At 44.7% G+C, this 22,807-nt stretch overlaps 2 non-coding genes across 2 annotated transcripts; both read left to right on the top strand.

The window, feature by feature from the left end:
* The first annotated feature begins 5,523 nt into the window (after positions 1 to 5,523).
* Positions 5,524 to 5,612, top strand: trnar-ucu (transfer RNA arginine (anticodon UCU)). The gene is given in 2 exon segments: positions 5,524 to 5,560; positions 5,577 to 5,612. It is a non-coding gene; the product is annotated as a tRNA-Arg (tRNA).
* Positions 5,613 to 22,491: 16,879 nt separating this feature from the next.
* Positions 22,492 to 22,565, top strand: trnat-agu (transfer RNA threonine (anticodon AGU)). The gene has a single exon. It is a non-coding gene; the product is annotated as a tRNA-Thr (tRNA).
* Positions 22,566 to 22,807: the final 242 nt, after the last annotated feature.

The raw sequence follows: 22,807 nt of genomic DNA, 5'->3' as shown, positions 1-22,807 counted from the left end.
AGCCAAGATTCCATTGGCCTTCCTGATCACCTGCTGCACCTGCACACTAACTTTTTGTGTTTCATGCACCAGGACCCCCAGATCCCTTTGTACTGTAGCACTTTGCAGTTTCTCTCCATTTAGATAATAACTTTCTCTTTGATTTTTTCTGCCAAAGTGCATAACCTCACACTTTCCAACATTATATTGCATCTGCCAAATCTCTGCCCACTCACTTAGCCAGTCTATGTCCTTTTGCAGGTTTTTTATGTCCTCCTCACTCACTGCTTTCCCTCCCATCTTTGTATCGTCGGCAAACTTGGATATGTTGCACTCGGTCCCTTCCTCCAAATCATTATAGATTGTAAGGAGTTGGGGTCCCAGCACTGACCCCTGCGGAACACCACTAGTTACTGATTGCCAGCCCGAGAATGAACCATTTATCCCAACTCTTTGTTTTCTGTTAGATAGCCAATCTTCCACCCATGCCAGTATATTACCCCCAACCCCGTGATTTTTTATCTTGATCAGTAATCTTTTGTGTGGAACCTTGTCAAATGCCTTTTGGAAGTCCAAATACACTACATTCACTGGTTCCCCTTTATCCACCCTGTATGTTACATCCTCAAAGAATTCGAGGCAATTTGTCAAACATGACTTCCCCTTCATAAAACCATGCTGACTCTGTCCTATTAAATTATGTTTATCCAAATGCTCTGGACTCCAACATTTTGCCAACCACAGATGTTAGGCTAACTGGTCTATAGTTTCCAGCTTTTTGTCTACTTCCCTTCTTAAATAAGGGTGTTACCTTAGCAGTTTTCCAATCGGCCGGGACCTTTCCTGAGTCCAGGGAGTTCTGGAAAATGATTACCAATGCATCCACAATCTCTACCGCCACTTCTCTCAAGACCCTAGGATGTAGGCCATCAGGCCTGGGGATTTATCCACCTTAAATCCCATTATTTTACTGAGTACCATCTCCTTAGTGCTTTTAATCGTGTTTAGCTCCTCCCCCCTCATTGCCCCCTGTTTGTCCAGTGTTGGGATATTTTTAGTGTCCTCTACTGTGAAGACTGATACAAAATATTTTTTCAGCGTCTTTGCCATCTCCATGTTCCCCACCACTAGTTTCCCGGTCCCATCCTCTAAGGGACCAACGTTCACTTTAGCCACCCTTTTTCTTTTTATATAGCTGTAGAAACTCTTGCTATCTGTTTTTATATTTTTTGCTAGTTTACTTTCATAATCTATCTTCCTTTTCTTAATAATCTTTTAGTTATTGTTTTCTGGCTTTTAAATGCTTCCCAATCTTCTATCCTCCCACTAGATTTGGCTAATTTATTTGCCCTTGTTTTCAGTCGAATACTATCCTTTATTACTTTACTAAGCCACGGATGGCTGTCTTTTATTTTACTCCCCTTTTTCCTCAGTGGAATATATTTATCTTGAAAGATGTGAAATATCTCCTTGAATGTAGACCACTGCTCTTGTACCGTCTTACACTTAAATCTGTTTTCCCAGTCCACTTTAGTCAATTCTGCTCTCATACCTTCATAGGCTCCTTTATTTAAACTTAGTACGCTGGTTTGAGATCCAAATCTCTCACCCTCAAACTGAATTTGGAATTCAACCATATTATGGTCACTCATTCCAAGGGGATCCTTTACTAGGACATTTTTTATTAATCCTGTCTCATTACACAGGACCAGATCTAAGATTGCCTGCCCCCTGGTTGGTTCAGTTATATACTGCTCAAGGAACCCGTCCCTAATACACTCTATGAACTCTTCCTCAATGCTGCCATGCCCAATTTGATTAATCCAGTCAATATGAAAGTTAAAATTCCCCATGATTATAGCTGTTCCCTTATTACAAGCCCCAACTATTTCCTGATTTATACTCCGACCAACAGAGTTGCAACTGTTAGGAGGCCAATAGACTACGCCCACTGGTGACTTTTTCCCCTTATTATTCCTTATCTCCACCCAAACTGTTTCACGATCCTGATCCTTTGACCCAATATCATTTCTGACTATTGCAGTGATTCCATCCTTGATTAACATAGCAACCCCACCTCCCTTTCCTTCCTGTCTGTCCTTCCTAATTGTCAAATACCCTTTTATGTTTAGTTCCCAGTCATGATTATCTTGCAGCCATGTTTCCGTAATGGCCACCAGATCATACCCATGTGTCGTTATTTGCACCGTCAACTCGTCAAGTTTGTTAGGAATGCTGCGTGCATTCAGATAAAGAACTTTCAAATATGTTTTCTGACAATTTATTCCTGCTTTTACCCCTTTTACTACTTTACCTTTATCATTATACATTCTGTCCCTTCCTGACACGCTCTGTTTTTAATTCCCCCACCGCTACCTTGCTCTATTGCCTTCTCTGCTGTCATTTTTATTTTTCGCTCTCTTAAAACCTCCCCCCACTAATTAGTTTAAAGCCCTCTCTACAGCCCTAGTTACTCGATTCGCCAGGATTCTAGTCCCAGCACTGGCCAAGTGAAGTCCGTCCCAACGGAACAGCTCTCTCCTGTGCCAGTACTGATGCCAGTGTCCCAGGAAGCAAAACCCATTTCTCCCACACCTGTCTTTGAGCCACGCATTTAACTCTCTAATTTTATTTACCCTAGCCAAATTTGCACGTGGCTCAGGTAGTAATCCAGAGATTATTACTCTTGTGGTTCTGCTTTTTAATTTGGCCCCTAGCTGCTCAAACTCCCTCAGCAGAACCTCCTTCCTTGTCCTATCTATGTCGTTGGTACCAACATGGACCATGACAACTGGATCCTCCCCCTCCCACTCCAAGTTTCCCTTCAGCCAAGAGGAGATGTCCTTAACCCTGGCACTGGGCAGGCAACACAGCCTTCGGGACTCTCGCTCTCGGCTGCAAAGAACTCTATCTATCCCCCTAACGATGCTATCCCCTACCTCTACAACATTTGTTTTAACTCCCCCCACTTGAATGGCCCCCCGCTCCAGGGTGCTGTGGCCAGGTTGCTCATCCTCCCCGTAGTCCCTGTTCCCATCCTCACAGGGAGTAAGAGCCTCAAACCTGTTGGACAAGAGCAAGGGCTGCGGCTCCTCCAACACTACCTCCTGGATCCCTGTACCTGCCTCATTTCTAGTCACACCATTCTGACCCTGGCCACGGACTACTTCTGAATTAATTAATCTAATTGGTGTGACTACCTCCTGATACAGAGTCCAGGTAACTCTCCCCCTCCCTGATGTGTCTCAGTGTTTGAAGCTCAGACTCCAGCTCTTCAACATGGAGCCGGAATTCCTCGAGCAGCCAACACTTGCTGCAAATGTGATCACCGTGAGCATCAATGGTGTCCACCAGCTCCCACATATTGCAGCAGCAACACATCACCTGATCGCCCATTCTATGTATTAATTAAATTTATTAATATGATTTTTAAATACCCTCTGCTCCGATTCTAGATGATGAATATCGCACCTTAGAAACTATAAACCACAGAGTTTAAGCTTAAAAAAGAGAGAAATACTTACCAACCAATCACTTAGCCGCTTTCTGGTGTCGTCACACTTGGATTACTTTTTACCTCTCTCCTTCCCTCCGAGTTCCGAGTTCGGAGACTGGTAGGCCTTACCATACTTAAGAAAAGACATACTTGCTCGCGAGTCAGTACAAAGAAGGTTCACTCGGTTAATCCCGGGGATGAGGGGGTGGTCATATGAGGAGAGGTTGAGTAGATTGGGACTCTACTCATTGGAGTTCAGAAGAATGAGAGGCGATCTTATTGAAACATATAAGATTGTGAAGGGGCTTGATCGGGTGGATGCGGTGAGGATGTTCCCAATGATGGGTGAAACTAGAACTAGGGGGCATAATCTTAAAATAAGGGGCTGCTCTTTCAAAACTGAGATGAGGAGAAACTTCTTCACTCAGAGGGTGGTAGGTTTGTGGAATTTGCTGCCCCAGAAAGCTGTGGAAGCTACATCATTAAATAAATTTAAAACAGAAATAGATAGTTTCCTAGAAGTAAAGGGAATTAAGGGTTACAGGGAGCGGGCAGGAAATTGGACATGAGTCTAGGTTCGGAATGGTCATGGCCCTGTGGGTAGTGGAGTGGGCCCAGGGGCCGTGTAGCCTGGTTCTGCTCCTACTGTGTTCTAATTCTGTGTTAGATTTCAGGAGATGGTTTTATTCCTGTCCCTGGCTGGGGTGGAGATCGCCTTTACAGAAGGTAAGTACTGTAGAAAATATAGAGACAGAGTGATCTCCTGGAAGAATTTCGATCGCCTAGATGGGTCGGAGAGGAATTTCCCAGATTTTTTTCTCCCAAATTGGCCATTGGGTCTTTATCTGGTTTTTCGCCTCTCCCGGGAGATCACATGGGTTCGGGTGGATGCACAGTGATAGAAGATTTGAGGTTAGGATCAGATCAGCCATGATCTTATTGAATGGTGGCGCAGGCTCGAGGGGCTGATTGGCCTACTCCTGCTCCTATTTCTTATGTTCTTATGGTCTCTGGAGCCTTTTATAGCCCCGCTCTGCCGCTCGAGTGTCCCGCCGACGCTGTGAGGCCTTACCTGGTCTCTGGGGCCTTTTATAGCCCTGCTCTGCCGCTCGAGATTCCCGCCGACGCTGTGAGGCCTTACCTCGTCTCTGGGGCTTTTTATAGCCCCGCTCTGCCGCTCGAGATGCCCGCCGACGCTGTGAGGCTTTACCTGGTCTCTGGGGCCTTTTATAGCCCTGCTCTGCCGCTCGAGTTTCCCGCCGATGCTGTGAGGCCTTACCTGGTCTCTGGGGCCTTTTATAGCCCCACTCTGCCGCTCGCCTTTCCCGCCGACGCTGTGAGGCCTTACCTGGTATCTGGGGCCTTTTATAGCCCTGCTCTGCCGCTCAAGATTCCCGCCGACGCTGTGAGGCCTCACCTGGTCTCTGGGGCCTTTTATTGCCCTGCTCTGCCGCTCGAGATTTCCGCCGACGCTGTGAGGCCTTACCTGGTCTCTGGGGCATTTTATAACCCCGCTCTGCCGCTCGAGTTTCCCGCCGACGCTGTGAGGCCTTACCTGGTCTCTGGGGCCTTTTATTGCCCTGCTCTGCCGCTCGAGTTTCCCGCCGACGCTGTGAGGCCTTACCTGGTCTCTGGGGCCTTTTATAGCCCCGCTCTGCCGCTCGAGTTTCCCGCCGATGCTCTCTCTCTCTCTCTCTCTCTTTCTCTGAGATGGGGAGATTTGATTGAAAACTGGAGGCTGTTGGTGGTTTGATTAATGCAGGAAGTTCCCTCTAAACCCTGTTATGATCAACAGCTGCAATCCACTTGTATCTCCAGGACAGAAACATGAACAAAAGTTAATCAGTCCCGCATCATTCTGGACTGACGAAGGGTCATCGACCTGAAACGTTAACTCTGTCTCTCTCTCCACGGATGCTGCCTGGCCTGCAGAGTTTATACAGCGTTTTCTGTTGTTATTTCGGATTTCAGCCACAGTATTTTGCTACTGCATTTGACGAAGAATAACTATCCGTGTATAGTGTAATTTGAAACCCTAGTATGTCATCGGCTCTGTGGCGCAATGGATAGCGCATTGGACTTCTAGTTAATGTTTAAAGGCATTCTAAGGTTGTGGGTTCGAGTCCCGCCAGAGTTGTTATTTAGCCAGGTTCGGTTGGTGAAATTTTGCAGCAAAGCCACAACTGGTTCATTGAAGCCCTTCAGAGAATGGGAATGGCCAATGAGATCGCCTGAATTGTGATTGAAGAACAGGCCAGCTTCAATCTGCGCACCTGCTTGAAATATTTTATTCATTCCATTATACTTTTCTGAATTACTTTCCCTGCCGCCTCAGTCATTATTTCTTTCTTTACCATTTTCTGCTGGTGTTACAGGTTAGATCAGCAGTGGCCGTTAAAGGAAGCCTGCGAAATCTATCAAGGGAAAAAAGAGAAAAAAAAGAAATAGTTCGGGAGAGATAGAGAGATACATGCAAAGTGTTGTGTCCGTGTGTTAATAGAGACACTGAAGACAGGAGTTGGTTTCATAGGTGTTTACTGAACAAAGTCTGGAGGGGAACTAACTGATACAACACAATATACAGGTTTATATAGCCCGAGTGGCCATTACCAGCATTACAGTACACAGGGGGCTCTTAAAGGCACATACAATACAATTCCTCCCCTTTTAGCCAACCAGTACAAAATATTTTAAGTAATCAGTAATTACATGTTACAAGAAAAATAATCTACACATTGCTGTAGTTAATCAATTATAAGTTAGTCTCTCTGGAGGCTTCCTGACTTGGTCCGGATAATGCCTCGGTGGTGTCGTAGTTTCTGGTGGTGTAGTAGGTTCTTTTGGCAAGGCTGATTCGGCTTGAATGCCAGTGTTGGGTTCATCGGGTTCCAGCAGAGGTAGATACTATGGGTATCTCTACTTCATCATTAGGCGTATAGAGTTGTGGTGTAGGTTGTCCCTTTTCGGATGACTCTATGATTTGGTCAGCATGGCGCCTTATTAAGCTTTCTCCGATGTCCACGGTATACATCAGCGGTCCTAGTCATGTGCAGATAGTTCCAGGCTGCCATTTCTCGGTACGGTAGTTCCGGGCCAAAACTTGTTGACCTATCTGGAAGGTTCTAATTGGCCTTTCATTCATGCCTTGAAATTGCCGGTTCTCCACGTCCCTTCTGATGTTTGGCTTGATCAAATCCAGCCGGCATCTTAGGCTTCTATTGAAGAACATCATGGCGGGAGTTTGGTTTGTAACCATATGTGTTGCATTCCTGTATGCAAACAAGAAGTTATCCACCTTATGCTGAAGTTTTATGTCTTCATTACCCATGGCCTTTATGGCCTTCTTGAAGGTCTGGACAAACCTTTCAGCCAATCCATTGGTGGCGGGATGGTATGGGGCGGACGTGTAGTGCTTAACCCCATTGTTTTTTAAGAACTTCCTGAATTCTTCCGACACAAATTGCGGTCCATTATCAGAACAGATCTGTTCAGGCAGCCCATTCCTGGCAAATATGGTCCTTAATACTGTGATGGTTTTTTCCGTAGTGGTGGAGGACATCTTTATTACCCCCGGCCACTTGGAGTGTGCATCAACCGCGATTAAGAACATTGAGTCCATAAATGGACCAGCAAAGTCGATGTGTACCCTTTGCCAGGGAGATGAGGGCCAGTCCCATGGATGTAGAGGGGCTTGTGGTGGAGCGTTTTGGACCTTCTGGCATCCTAGGCAGCTCTTGGTCATTTCTTCGATGTCTCCATCGATATCTGGCCACCATACAAACGCCCTGGCTAGGTTCTTCATTTTCACTCCACCCAGATGCCCCTCGTGAAGCTCCTTTAGAACTTTATCCTAGAGTTTGGGTGGAATCACCACTCTGGATCCACACATCAAGGTTCCTCGGCACACTGACAACTGTTCTCTTCTTTGCGAGAATGCTGGCAACAGTGGTTCGCCATGTGCTGGCCATCCCTTCACTGTTAAATCGTAGACTCGTGAGAGAGTCGGGTCATTTCTAGTTTCCCTTTCAATGGCAGAATTTGTTACTGGTAGACATTCGACTATGGTAGAGTGGAAAATCTCCACGGGGTCTATGGTAGGTGCTTCTTCTACCGTTGGCAACGGTAGGCGCGATAAACCATCAGCTTTCCCATGCTGTTTTGATCCTTTGTATTCTATGTTATATTGGTGTGCCCCTAGAAAAAGGGACCACCTCTGTAGCCTTTGCGCTGTCATAATGTGAACACCCTTTTTAGGGTTGAATATGGAAATGAGGGGTTGATGGTCAGTCAACAAGGTAAATTTTTGTCCGTGTAGGTAATGGTTGAATTTCTTAACTCCCCATACCAGGCTGAGTGCTTCCCTGTCGATTTGGGCATAGTTACGCTCAGCTGAGTTCAATGAGCGTGATGCAAAAGCTATCGGCCATTCCGAGCCATCAGGGAATTTATGCGATAATACTGCTCCTACGCCATAAGGGGATGCATCGCACGCCAGTCTGATTGGCAGTGATGGGTCGTAATGAGCCAAAACTTCTTTGGATGTGATTAAGTCTTTGCATTTATGGAAGGCACGTTTACAGTCTTCGCTCCATTTCCAAATTACTCCTGTTTGTAGCAGTTCATTAAGAGGGTGCAGAAGAGTTGATAAGTTCGGTAAAAATTTATGATAGTAATTTATTAATCGCAGGAACGACCTTAATTGTGAATCATTTTCAGGTGCTGGGGCTTTTATGACCGCTTCAACTTTTTCAGGTGACTTATGCAACCCTTCCTTATTAATTATGTGGCCACAATATGATATTTGATTCTGGAAAAATTCGCACTTGGGTCGATTTGCTCGTAGGCCCCGTTCTCTCAGCCTAGTGAGCACCTGCTCCAAATTGGCAAGGTGCTCGTTGTCGTTCTCTCCTGTTACAAGGATGTCATCTAGGTAGCATTGAGTCCCCGGAATCCCTTGGAGGACTTGCTCCATAGCTTTTTGCCAGATAGCTGGAGCGGATGCTACTCCAAAAACCAGTTGAATGTACTGGTACAGGCCTTTGTGTGTATTTATCGTGAGATACTTTTTAAAGGCCTCTTCAACCTCCATCTGTAGATATGCCTGTGCCAAGTCAATTTTGGTGAAACGTTTCCCTCCGGATAGTGAGGCGAAAATATCTTCTACCCTCGGAAGAGGATACTGTACCATGTGAAGGACCGGGTTTACAGTCACCTTGAAGTCTCCATAGATGCGAATTTTTCTCTGTTCTTCAGATTTATCATTATTCAATGTTTTCTTCATGACTGGGATGATGGGTGTTGCCCACTCGCTCCAATCTATTTCAGATAATACGCCTGCCTTTTCCAAATTCTCCAGCTCTGCCTCGACTGCTGGACGAATTGTGTATGGCACCGGTCTTGCCTTAAAAAACTTGGGAATTGCCGCATCTTCCACTTTTATTGAGGCGGTGATGCCTTTCAAGGTTCCTAGTTTCTCTTGAAACACTTCTTTGGCGTTGGCCAAGATGTCTTTTAATCGTTCAGGTATGACGTCATCATCGTTTTTTTCCTTTCTGGTCACCGTCAGTGCCTGAATGGAGTGCCAGTCTAAACGTATTTTCCTGATCCATTCACGTCCCAACAGCGGTGGACCACCATCTTGCAGAACGTATAAATTCAACTCTTGTATTTCCTTGCCGTTGTATACAACAGGCACCCTTATTTTTCCTTTGGGGTATACTTTCTGCCCCGTATATGTTTTCAAGATAATGGATGTGTCTTTTAAAGGTATATGTGGAAATATCCGCTCATAATCCCGTCGATTTATGACGGTCAGAGCTGATCCTGTATCTAGCTCCATTTTAACTGGGGACCCTGCTATCGTGAGGGTAACCCAAATGGTCTGGTAATCTTCTTTGGCAATTACATTATGTAATTTGAGACAGCTTAGTCTCTTGTTTTCAGAGTCGCTATCGCTCTTCTGGTCTTCAAAGCTACTGTCCGTCATCATTTGTACCTTTCTGTACTTTTCTTTATTGATTTTTTTTTTCCTGTCCGTGGATTTTTTTTGTCCAGATCGGCATACCCGTGCAATGTGTCCAATCTTTCTGCATTGCCTGCATGCTTTGTCCTTGAACCAGCAGTCCTTCTGGTCATGGGTGGATCTGCCGCAGCGATAACATCTCTTAAAACCCTGTGTCATTTCATGGGTGCCGAAGCCCTGTGTCTTCTGTTGTATCTCTGCAGCTCCTCTTGTGGCTGCTTCGTATGATACAGCCATACTGAAAGCCTTGTCCAGTGTTAAATCTTTCTCAGAAAGCAGCCTTTTCTGTGTTCCTTCACTTAGGAGACTGCAGACGAATTTGTCTCGAAGATAATCTGCTAGTTCTGCCCCGAATTGGCAGTGCTTTGATAGCTTTCTTAATTCGGTGAGGTAATCAGCGTTACTTTCATTCTTGTGTTAATTCCTCTTGAAGAATTTGAATCATTCCGCTATCAGCAGCGGTGTTGGGTTTAAGTGCTCCTGTAGGGTATCAACAATTTCTTTAAAATTCTTGTCCTTTGGTTTGGCTGGAGTGATTAAGTTTCGTAACAACCCGTATGTCTTTGCGCCCATTAGCTTTAGAAGTACTGATGCTTTTTTTTCATTTTCTATTCCATTTGCAGTGCAATATACCTCCACTCTTTCCACATATGTGGTCCAATACCCTATATCGTTAACAAAAGCATCAATATTGCCAGACTTAGGCATCCTGGAAAAAAATGGCGCTTCCCGTGCTTCCCCGCCGCTGCTGCCGATGACAACGCTGTTTTCCGTGGGTTTCACTTCTTTTTATTTATTTATTTACAGGTGGAGACTCGTTCCCGCTGGACTCTCTCTGCTAGGTCTGAACGCCGACCTGCTTGCAGCACCGGCCGTCTCCCGAGTGCTCCCTCCCCGTCTGTTACTGCTTGCCTCCGCCTTTGCTGCTTGGCCTAGCTGCAGAGCCAGCCGCTGGAGCCCCAGCCCGACGCCCAGGAAGGATTATTGCAGTACCTGCCACCAGCTCGGCTAGCTGGTGAAACCACAGCTTTTTCTTTTTCTTGCTTTTCTTCGACTTTGGACGCCAAAGGAATCGATGTCCTTGAGGTGCTGCCGAATTGCAGGTAAGTCCGTTTCCAACTCGTTGCCACTGTTGTGTCCGTGTGTTAATAGAGACACTGAAGACAGGAGTTGATTTCACAGGTGTTTACTGAACAAAGCCTGGAGGGGAACTAACTGAGTCAACACAATATACAGGCTTATATAGCCCGAGTGGCCATTACCAGCATTACAGTACACAGGGGGCTCTTAAAGGCACATACACTACACAAAGAAAATGAAGGTTTTATGGTTCAAGTCCTGCGACTGTGCAGAGTTTAAGGTGGAGCTTGGGGGAGATTCCTCCCGTCTCCTGAAATCTACGAACTATTCCAAGGCTTGAGCACAAAAATCTAGGCTGACAGTTCAGTGCAATACTGAGGGAGCGCTGCACTATCGGAGGTGCCGTCTTTTGGATGAGATGAAAAACCGAGGCCCTGTCTGGCCTCTCAGGTGGACAGGAAACACTATTTCGACAAAGAGCAAGGTAATTATCCCCGTTGTCCTGGCTAATGTTTATCCCTCAGTCAACATCATTAAACAGGATATCTGTTCATATCTGTTTGTGGGATCTTGCTGTGCGCAAATTGGTTGCCGCACTTCCTTCATTACAACAGTGACTACACGTCAAAAGTACTTCATTGACCGTAAAGCTGTTTTGGGACATCCTATATAAATGCAAGACCTTTTTCTTTTTATCTTCTATACCCGGAACCAATAGGCTTAGAATTCAAGCAGTGAAACTGTATTTGCAGAAAGGGTTGTGAGACTGTGGAATGCACTGGCCCAGAGCAGCAGATTTCAAACAGAGTATAAAACCGGCAGCGTGTGGGAGGAAGGGGAGAGAGAGGCAAGAGAGCCACATGTAAGATCACATTGGAAACCACTGGCCCTGAATCAGCTTTAAATCCCCCACTGTATTTGAACACATTTATTGTCATATTGATATATTGAAGCATTTGAGCAATACAGGAAATTTAACGCTGCCTCTGGTTAGATATATTTATGCCAACCGCTGTGTTTAGGCTCTACCCTGAATGTTTATCTCTAACCTAGAATCAGTTTATAATCTGGAGACAAGTTTTCAGCAGTCGATGAACAGGGAGCAGATGCGAAGGCTGATTCTTCACACGGCACCTTCCCGTGCAAGTGCAGGAGATGTAGCACCTGCCCTTTGACCTCCTCCCTTCCCACCGTCCAGGGCCTGAAACACTCACTCCAGCTGCAACAGCGAAGTCCTTGTACTTCTTTCAATGTTGTAAACTGTATTCGCTGCTCACACCGTGGGTCTTCTCTACACTCGGGTGACCAATCGCAGATTGGGTGATCACTTTGTGGAACACCTTCATCCAGGCCACAAGCGTGACTCTGAGCTTCTGTCCTCGGCCTCCTACACTGTTGTAATAAAGCTCAATGGAAGCTCGAGGAACAGCACCTCATCTTTTCATCCGGACTCAATTTCAGCTCATCAATTTCAGTTCATCAATTTCAGTTCATCAATTTCAGTTCATCAATTTCAGTTCATATCCACTGTTCCCATTTTGTGGCCAGCAGTAGTTGGTAATGATTCTGCTGTTGCCATTTACACCTCCTCTGGATCCATCTTTGTTTCTTTGCTTCTCCCAATACCACCCCGATAGCCTTGCACCATCACCACTTTTGTCATTTAATCTTTCTTGCCTTCCACCCTATCACAGTCCTTCCCCTTGTTCTTTCCTCCGCTCCCCCTTTGCCTGCCATTTTATTTGCTTAAAACCTGTTACATTTCTAACTTGTTCCAGTTCTGATGAAAGCTCATCGATCTGCAATGATAACTCTGTGTCTCTCTCCACAGATGCTGCCTGACCTGCTGAGTGTTTCCAACATTTTCTACGTTTATTGCAATATTCCTGCAGCGTACTCGTACTGTTCTCAACATCTTCTATTACAGTTAAATATCAGAGGTGTAACATTATTTTAATGACTGATGCGATTCTTTTAGACTTGTGGTCACACGACTAATTGAATATCACAAAACCAGTGCAATAATGATTGCGGAGGTGAAACACATGGTGCAGGGTCAGTGATTGTAGAATTTGTGGTCATGCAGATCTAAATGTATTAACTGGATTCTTGCACCAATGACTATTGGTACGAATGGGACATGTGACCCCCATCTCTGGTGGGTCTGTCCTGCCAGTGGGACAGGACATACCCAGGGATGGTGATGGAGAAGTCTGGGACGTTGGCTGAAAGGTGTGATTCTTTGAGAAGGGCTCCTTGAGTATGACTATGTCAGGTTGTTACTTGACTACTCTGTGGGGCAGCTCTCACAAGCAAGTGAGCAGGACTTGGCCGGGTCAATTGGGTGAGGTTTTAGACCACACCTAGAGCACTGTGAGCAGTTCTGAGATACCACACTTCAGTAACCATATGTAGGATAGGGTGTACCTGTAGGTTTTAGTAAACATTATTAAGAAGTTTAAAATGTGATATTGAATGTTAAAAGCCTACATGCCTGTATAACATGATGAATGGCTGAGAGAAAAGCAGGATGGGAAATTATGCCAACCTGACTAAAACTGCTGTGTTTTCAATTACTGAAGTAACGGAAAGTAGTGCTAAGTTTATGGAGGCTGGTGGGGAAGAGGATTTCAGAAATATTATGCTTAAACAAACAAGAACTAGAGAAAGAGATAGAAGTTGGAGATATCCTTCATTGGTACAGCTATAGGATGGACAGACTGTTTAGAAAACATTTTAAGAAATGTTCTGTGAAAAGTGAAGGGTACTTTTTTGTGCACAGAAAGAGACCTAGTGGGATTAACAAGGTCATACGATGGCAAACGAGGGAAGCAATACTTTTATCAGGTGTCAGAGGGTTAATTACTCCCCCGTAGGCAAAACGAAAGGAAAAAGGGTATAAAGATACAGGTTTTGAACACAGAAAGTAGCGCGCACCGCGTAATCGGAGATTTGTAGCAGCTTCATTCAACAGAACACAGCAAGAACCCAAAGAAGCGAGCTTCAGTCAACAGAAAACAGCAAGATACACCAGGAGACCGCGCCACAGTCACTCGGAAGGAACACCAGGGTTCAACGAACAGACTGTGACTATCATCTTGTTAAGTATACTTCTTTCTACTGGAAGTTTAATGCTTAATAATCCTGTTTTATTATACACAATATACCTGTACCCAGAGTGGTTTGTGTCGTCACGGACAAATTATTATAAGAGCTTTTGAAAGCTACACATATATTGGCCTTGGAGGGAGCGCAGTGTAGGTTTACCTGAATGAAAACCGGACTGCAAGGGTTAAATTAGGAGGAGAGATTACATGAATTACGGTTGTATTCCAGATAATTTAACGGTTAAGGCGAGATTTGATCGAAGTTTTCAAGATATTAAGGGGAACAGATAGTAGAGATAGAGAGAAACTATTTCCACTGCTTGGGCAGTCTAGGACTAGGGGGTATTATTCTATAAATTAGAGCCAGGTCTTTCAGGAGTGAAATTAGGAAACACTTCTACACGCAATGGGTGGTAGAAGTTTGGAACTCTCTTCCACAAATGACAATTGATGCTGGATCAAATGTTAATTTTATATCTGAGATTGATAGATGTTTGTTCACCAATGGTATTAAGGGATATGGGCCAAAGGCGGGTATATGGAGTTAGGTCGCAGATCAGCCATGCTCCCATTGAATGGCGGAACAGGCTGGAGGGGCTAAATGGCCCACTCCTGTTCCTATGTTCATATGTTGTATAAAGTTCTGCTTAGACCACATCTGGAGTACTGCATCCAGTTCCGGGTACCGCACCTCAGGAATTATATATTGGCCTTGGAGCGGGTGCAACGCAGATTGACCAGAATGATACCGGGGCTAAACGGGTTAGATTATCAAGAACAGCTGCACAGACTAGGCTTGTATTCTGTTGGGTATAGAGTATAAAGATGCGATATAATTAAGATAGTTAGGTTACTGTCCGTTCCGCTCTGTAACACACTGACCTGTTATCTGTTTCCAGATATTGTCGCTCATTTTCACCATTGGATGTGCTGCAATCCGCTGACAACAGGCGTTTAAACCGAGCAAGATTTCAGCCCTGGCGGTGAATGCTGCTCCTGACGGATTTCCTGGTCTCCAGGCGCTGGCGGGGATTGGAAAGCTCTTGTGTCACACTAAGTAAAGCTAGAAGTCATCAATATAAGATAGTCACTAATAAACCCAGGAGGGAGTTCAGGAGATAGTTATTTATTCAAAGTACGCGCTACCATAAGGAATATTTGAAGTAAATAGCATTGACGCATTTCCGGGGGAGTTAGGTAAGTACATGAGGGAGACAGCAATAGAAGGATATGCTGAAAGTTAGATGATGTGGGCTGGGAGTAGGCTCGTGTGAAGCATAAACGCCGGCAGAGACCAGTTGTGCCGAATGGCCTTTTCCTGTGCTGTACATTCGATATAAAGTGTCTGAAAGATTCATAGATCCACACCTGCTTTAGGCTCCAGATTTTAATGCAATTATTTTCACGAAGCCTCTTAATAGCCTCGCATCCTTGTCTCTTGCCACCTCTGGTGGAGGTCAAGCTCCCCGCAGAAACACTCAGCCCGAGCCGTCATTGTGGGATTCTTTCATTTTGCGGTTTTGAAACAGGACAGAGACACAAATCTGTTTCCTTCTTTGACCCTGTGATTCGCTATTCTGCGTGTATGAGAGAGAGCGAGAGAGAGAGAGGGAGCGATAGGGACAAACAGAGAGACAGAGAGAGGGAAGGAGGAAAAGGGAGAGACAGAGAGAGAGAGAGAGAGAGCGAGAGGGACAGACCGGGAGAGAGATATAGACATCCTTGTCAATCTATTTAATTGTTATCCCTAGCAGTTTGTAAAGATGATCAACAGAAGGACATGTATTTTATCGCTTTTCCCAACTTCAGAATGACCCAAAGCGCTTTGCTGCCAATTGTGTTAGAACTTGGTGTTCCCGTCCTGGACTTGGGAAACTACAGCCAATTCGCAACAGCTTCTTCCTCTGTTTCCCCCTCTCTCTCTCTCTCCCGCTCTCTCTATTTCTCTTTTTCTATTTCTCTCTCCCTCTCTCTCGCTCTCTCTCTCTCTCTCTCTATTCCTCTGTCTCTATTTCTCTCTCCCCCTCTCTCGCTGTCTCTGTCTGTTTCTTCTCTCTCTTTCTCTGTCTGAATCTCTATCAGACGGTGTCCCTCCTTCTTTATAACTGAACAGCGACATGTAATCGCAGCCTGTCCCGGGGTGAGTTACTATGGGGAATCACTGGGACCACAGGCTCCCTGTAAGGTCTCCTCCTTAGATGGGAAGCCTGGAGAGAGAGGCAGACGCGCACAATGTTGAAGCGATGAATAATGGCACCTTCATTCGTAGTTATTTCTAACATCTTATGATGTTCTATTTGAGGTGCTGTGCACTCCAATGACTCGCTACCTCTGCACCTGTTTCTTCGTTTCTTCCTCTCTGTGTAACTCTCTGTCTGTTCCTCCTTCTCTGTCTCTCTCTCTGTCCCTATTCCTGCCTCGTATTCTGTTTCTCTCCCTGCTGCCTTGCTCTCTCTCTGTCACTCTCTTTCTATCAGACTCAGATTCATTCCCTGTCTGTTTGCCTGTCTTTCCATCTCTGTTTCTCTATCTATCCTGCTCTGCGTGCGTGTGCAGCTGTGTTTGGATTTGTGTGTGTGGATCTCTGTACACATGAACAGGAGTAGACCATTCAGCCCCTCGGACATGTTCCGCCATTCAATTCGGTCATGGCTGATCTGTATCTTAACTCCATTGTTGCCGTAACCTTTAATAATCTTGCCTAACAACAATCTATCGATCTTAGTTTTGAAATTTCTCTGCTTTCGCTTCTCATTCTGTCTATTTGAATTGCTCCGCAGGTCAAGAAGTTTTTGCAGGGAGATGTTTTAGATGCTCAGACTGGAAGGGAGTTTAGAGTGGTGTTGCCCAGGGGTCGAAAGTAGGACCGCTGCTCTTTTTGATGAAGATTAATGAACTTGGGTATAGAGGGCATAATTTCAAATTTTGCAAATAATACGAAAGACGGCAATGTAGTAAACAGTGAAGACCATAGTAACAGACTACAGGAGGACATATACAGACTCGTTAAATGGGCAGACACGTGACAGATGAAATTTACCGCAGAGAAGTGTGAAGTGATATATTTTGGTAGGAAGAATGAGGAGAGGCAAAATGAATTAAATGGTACAAATTTAACGTGAACAATTATTGACTTTAATCGGCTCCCTCTGGAGATCACTGGCCACAAAACTGGTCAGAAAGCTCTCCCCTGCATTTCATTAACCGCCTCCAAATGGTACAATTTGAAAGTGGACGTAAGAACAGGGAGACATGGGGTGTGCGTACACAGATCTGTGAAGCGGTCAGGACGGGTTGAGAAGGCTGTTAAAAAGCACGTGGTATCCTTGGCTTTATTAATAGAGTTCAAAAGCAAGGAAGTTATGCTAAAACTTTAAAAACACTGGTCAGGCCTCATAAGGAGTATTGTCTTCTATTCTGGGCACCGCGCTTTAGGAAGAAAGTCAAGGCCTTGGAGAGAGTGCAGAATAGACTTACTAGAATGGTACCAGGGGTGAGGGACTTCATTTATGTGAAGAGACTGGAGAAGCTGGGAGTTTTCTCTTTAGAGCAGAGACTGCCAAGAAGAGATTTGATAGTAATATTGAAAATTATGAACGATTTTGATAGAGTTCATCAGGAGAAAAGTTAAAAAAATGTCACATTAAAGGTGATGAAACTTCTCCAGGAACGGACAGTGGTCAAACCCATGAATCCTCGGTATACAAGACCGACGCCTTACCACGTGGCCACTGCGCCATCAGTAGTGTTTAGCTTCGAGCTTCCTGGGTAGTGAATTATGAATCGTTTCAATTAGGTTGAAATAGCACAGCTACAAATGCACAAAAATAAAACGGGACGGGAATACTTTCATAAAACCTTTCACAGAAACATTGAATCATACAGCACAGAAGGAGGCCATTTGGCCCATCGTGCTCTTGAAAGCGCTATCCAATTAGTCCCAGCTCTTTCCCAACATACCCTGCAAACATTTCCTCTTCAAGCATTTATCCAATTCCCTTTTCAAAATAACTATTGAATCTGCTTCCACCACCTTTTCAGGCAGAGCATTACAGATCATAACAACTCGCAATGTAAAACAAAATCCCCACATCTCCCCTCTGGCTCTTTTGCCAATGTGGAAATTGTGAGGCTGTCAGTTAGCTCCTTCAGTAACCCCTAGATGGCACCTTCACTGGTTCCTCTTGTGTTAAATCAAAAACAAACAAGTGCAACTAAAAATCTAGTAACTTTTTAAATAAACCAATTCAGAAATCAAATTAAAATTTCACCTTCACTGGTTGGTTTCCCTTTGTTAATTGTTACTTGTTTCTCCTGTTTATTACTTAACTGCCTTTCATCTGGTTTATTGGTTTCACCTGTTTTTGCTTGTATTTAAGTTCTGTGGTTTCTTCCCTCTGGGCTCAGTCCTGACAAGGGAGTCAGTCTTGACAAGGTGCTCTGTCTTGACTAGGTGCTCAGTCTCGACAAGCCTGTTGCCCTGTGGTAGCTTGCCTTGACAAGCCGGTTGCCTTAGTGGTTGCTTGTCTTGAGCTCCTATGTCTATAACTGTTTACCTGTGTTATGTTTTGCTTGTATTTGAGTTCTGTGGTTTTTCCCTTTGTACTAAGTCTTGACAAGGTGCTGACAAGTTGCTCAGTCTTGATAAGGTGCTCAGTTTTGGACAAGCCGGTTGCCCTGTGGTAGCTTGTCTTGAGCTCAGTTTGGACAAGCCGGTTGCCTCATGGTAGCTTGTCTTGAGTTCTTATCTTGACAAGCCGGTTGCCCTGGGGTAGCTTGTCTTGAGCTCAGTCTTAACAAGCCGGTTGCCTCATGGTAGCTTGTCTTGAGTTCCTATCTTGACTAGCCATTTACCTATGTGGTAGCTTGTCTTGAATTCCTATGTTTTGTAACTCTTTACTTGTGTGATTCTAGTAAAGTACTGTTATTTGAGACTGCATATCTGCTTCTCACCTCGTCTGTCTGCACTTGGGTCCAGAACCAGCCTCGCCCGGACAGCACGGCCCCGTGTCTACATGGACCCGTGACAGCAACCCTGACAGAAATATTGGATAGGCGGAGTTGATTTTTTGGAACAGAGGGGGCTGATGGGAGACTTAATTGAGGGTGTAAAGTTTTGAGGGGCCGAGATAGAGTGGATAGGAATGACCTATTTCTCATAGCAGAAGGATCGATAACCAGGGGCATGGATTAAAGTAATTGGTAGAAGCATAATCTGTGGCACCATGATCGTATAGTGGTCAGTACTCTGCGTTGTGTTTGCAGCAACCTCGGTTGGAATCCGAGTCACGGCACAACTTGCTTTACATCTTCTGTCCCTTACAGCACCTGCTAATAAAACTCAGAGAATCATCATTATTTATTAAAAGAAGAAATCTCTCTTGTTTGTGGTGAAACCTATTTATTCCTTCAAAACCCCACACTCTCATATACCTGTGCTTTATTCTCCATAATTCACACTCGCCTCTTCCAGCTGTTTCTTCCTTCCACAACCATTAGCCCTTCTTCACTTTCCTCCTTTCATTTCATTGTCAATTTCCTGCGGTTTTCCCTTAATCTGACATTCACTTTTACCTACTTAGTGTCAGCTGTGGCTCAGTGGGTAGCACACTGGCCTCTGAGGCAGGTGGCCATGGGTTCAGATTCCTCCTTCAGGGACTAGAGTATATAAATCCAGGCTGCCCCTCCAGTGCAGTACTGAGCGAGTGCTGCACTGTCGGAGGTGCCGTATTTTGGATGTGACGTTAAATCGAGGCCCCGCCTGCTCTCTCTGGTAGATGTAAAAGATCCCATGGCACTATTTCGAAGTAAGAGCAGGGGAGTTATTCCCGGTGTCGTGTCCAATATTTATCCCTCAATCAACATAACAAAAACAGATTATCTGGTCATTATCACAATGCTGTTTGTGGGAGCTTGCTGTGCGCAATATGGCTGCGGCGTTTCCCACATTGCAACAGTGACGACACTCCAAAAGTACTTCATTGGCTGTAAAGCGCTTTGAGACGTCCGGTGGTCGTGAAAGGTGCTATATAAATGTAAGTCTTTCCTTTACTTATGACGTTAAATTTTCTCTGCTGTCACCGCTGTTCCTGAGGGCACATGTCCCATTCGCACCAATGCACATTTGTACCTTGAAACTAGTCAATACATTTAAATCTGTGGGACTGCTCGACAGACAAGTTCTGCGAAAGCGGGGCCTTTGGAAGGACAGGGACCCGATTGTTCACGAAATTTTCTTGGGGAATCTTGTGATAGAGTGCCTATTAACTGAAGAACTGGGGGTTTTTTCATGCTGGTTGGCGCTTTTCCCAAAACTGTTGAGGTGCGTGAGTGATGGGCAGCGCTGCCTCGCTGCGATCGAGGGTTTAAGTGTGAAATATTGGCCCGCTAGTGCGGTGCGGTGCAGTAAGATCGAAAGCGTTCCGCCTTAATCTTAACAGGTCTGTTGAAGTGTGCGATTTAAACAAATAAAGGATAAGTGAAAAGAGCGCTAGTGGGTGATAGCAGCGATTACAGGAGGTTGGCCATAATTGAAAGGTCTTTGAATGCCAGTGGCGTGGGACGCTGTGTTCTTTATGAAGTGCGGGAGCAGAATAAAGTTAAACAGAAATAAAATGTACAGACTTGGTGCCAATCAGAAAACTGTGCTGGTCTAAGGTCGATAAAAAGTTTGAAATTAAATTCATTTTCAAAGGATAAAGTTAAAACTTTTTTTCCAGCTTTTCCCGTTAATCTTTCAAGTGGTGTAAAGCCCGTGTAGATTGGAGTTCGCTCTCAGCTTCTCCTATCGATGTGAAAATGAAACAGGAGAAGGCGAGGATTGCCCCGAACAGCAGAGCTGGGCACTGACTCTGTTTATATTGCTGCAGGAGATGTTCTCTTCCTCTAAAGATTCCCCTCACCATTATAACGCTTGTTATATCTCACAGCCTTTAAATGGGCGGTTTTATAACATGTTGGAGAGCTTTCAATCAAACAGCTTTTAATAACTCTGCAAAAAGACGAGGTTAGGACTGGAACTGATAAGATATCGATCATAGAGTTAACATCAGAATCAGGCTCATTGTCCAGTGAGGCAGGAAACTGCGAACAAGTTGGAAGGGAATGTAAGATTGAGGGACGGAAGGAAGGAAGGAGATCTCGATTCGATCTTCATTCCATTACAGCTGGGTGAAATATTAGTTTGAGAAAGTGGGAGAATTTTTACCAAACAGGGAGAGAAAAGATTGTCTAACTTGGGGACTGAGCATTTTCAGGCCACGTATCTCCCAACTAGATTAGCAATCCCTCGCCTTAACCTCTCACTAACCTCGATCTACCTTTATTATCCAAAAGGAATCATCCAAAAATCCCTTATATTTCAGTATTTCTGTTTCCAAACGGTAGAAACAACCTTTAATAAAGTCCATTTACCGCATGTCCTGTCCATGCTTCCAGGTTGACAATGTGGAAAATGTGGAGCAGGCTACTGGAAAAAAACGGATTCACATATTTTACCTCACTGTTTCGGCACATCTGTGACTGAATCCCCGTTTTCATTAATAAAATTGCAGTTTTCTTGCGATATACTGAACACAGGTCTGCACTGATTTTCTGGCAGTTGTTATTTGAAGACTTGTGGAATGTCTCCAGGCCGAGGAAACTGGTTCTATTAAAAAGTCTCTCATTAATTGATATAAATTCCCTAAGCGAGAATCACAGCCCTGGACCAAAGAGCCGCTGACCCTGCTCTGAGTGTTTAATCTCGGCAATGACGATTTCACTGGTTTGGAGATATGTAATTTGCTACGAATTCATAAAATTGAAAAGAGCCGCAGCGATCATCATTACAATAAACTAAACCCTCCGATATTTAAGAGGAGTGTAAGATGTTGAGAACAGTATCTAAAATTGTGCAGGATAATGAAAATAAACTGCAGGAATATTGTGTTCTGCTCCCACATGACACAGATCAGTCTCAGCCTCTGCTCCCTGCCCGCCAGCTGCTGAGACCTTGTCTCTAGATTATAAGCAGATTCTAGGTTGGAGATAAGTATTCAGGGTAGAGCCTAAAAACAGCGGATGGGTCCAAATATATAAAGCCGTTATTTTAGGCCAGCGACCTCATTACAAATTATATATTGCTCAAAGGCATCAATGTATGAATATGACATTAAATGTGTTTAAATATAGTGGGGGGATTTAAAGCAGATTTGGGGCCAATGACTTCCAACGTGATCTTACCTGTGCCTCTCTTGCCTCTCTCTCCCCTTCCTCCCACACCCTGCCGGTGTTTATACCTTGTTTTAAATCTGCTGCTCTGGGCCAGTGCATTCCACAGTCTCACAACCCTTTCTACAAATACCCTTTCACTGCTTGACTTCTCTGTTTGTTAGTTATGAATCACCTTGAGGTGCAATGGTGGCGTTTGTGACGTCAAATTAAAAGGCGGCCGATTGGAAACACGTTGGGGTCAAAGTTTCTTTTTGCACATAATTGAACCTAAATCATTCAAGATGGATTATTGTATTTGCTGCATCACAACAAACAAAATCTTGTTATGAACGTTAGCTCATTAGTTCTCCAGTGTCAGAGGAAGAATTTTCTGATCTCTTCATTTATTTAATGTAAGACACAAACACAGGTACTCATTAAGAACCAACTCACAGATTGACACTGAGATAAACGCAGCGAGAGGTACAGACAGCATCGGGACACATGGCGGACAAGAGAGATGGATAAATACAAAACGGCCTCAGACTCCAGCAGTCAGTGACCGGTAGCTGATAGGTATCAGTGAGTGGAGGCGAGCGACGGAGGCCTAATTTGGCTCTGTGGCTTAGCTGGTCAAAGCGCCTGTCTAGTAAACAGGAGATCCTGGGTTTGACTCCCAGCGGGGCCTTTTTTTTCTTCTTTATCACTCTCCAGGGGTGAGTTTATTCTCGTGTGAAAGGGCTACAATCCTTATAAATGTGACTGCGGCTGCATTAGTTCCCACTCTGGATAAAGGCTACAGTCGCTATGGGACATGGGTCGAATTCCACCGCTGTCATAATTTCTGGCGGTGCTGATTTTGGCCTTCTCCAAAAATCCATCTTTTCTAAGCGGTGACGTGCGTTACTTTGCTGTAGAAAGAGCAGAAGA

The sequence above is a fragment of the Somniosus microcephalus genome, unplaced genomic scaffold (assembly GCF_052327205.1).
Source record: "Somniosus microcephalus isolate GS21.2 unplaced genomic scaffold, FLI_Smic_1.0 unresolved_chr1, whole genome shotgun sequence".
Classification (NCBI taxonomy): domain Eukaryota; kingdom Metazoa; phylum Chordata; class Chondrichthyes; order Squaliformes; family Somniosidae; genus Somniosus; species Somniosus microcephalus.
This window is presented reverse-complemented; position numbering and strand designations above follow the sequence as displayed.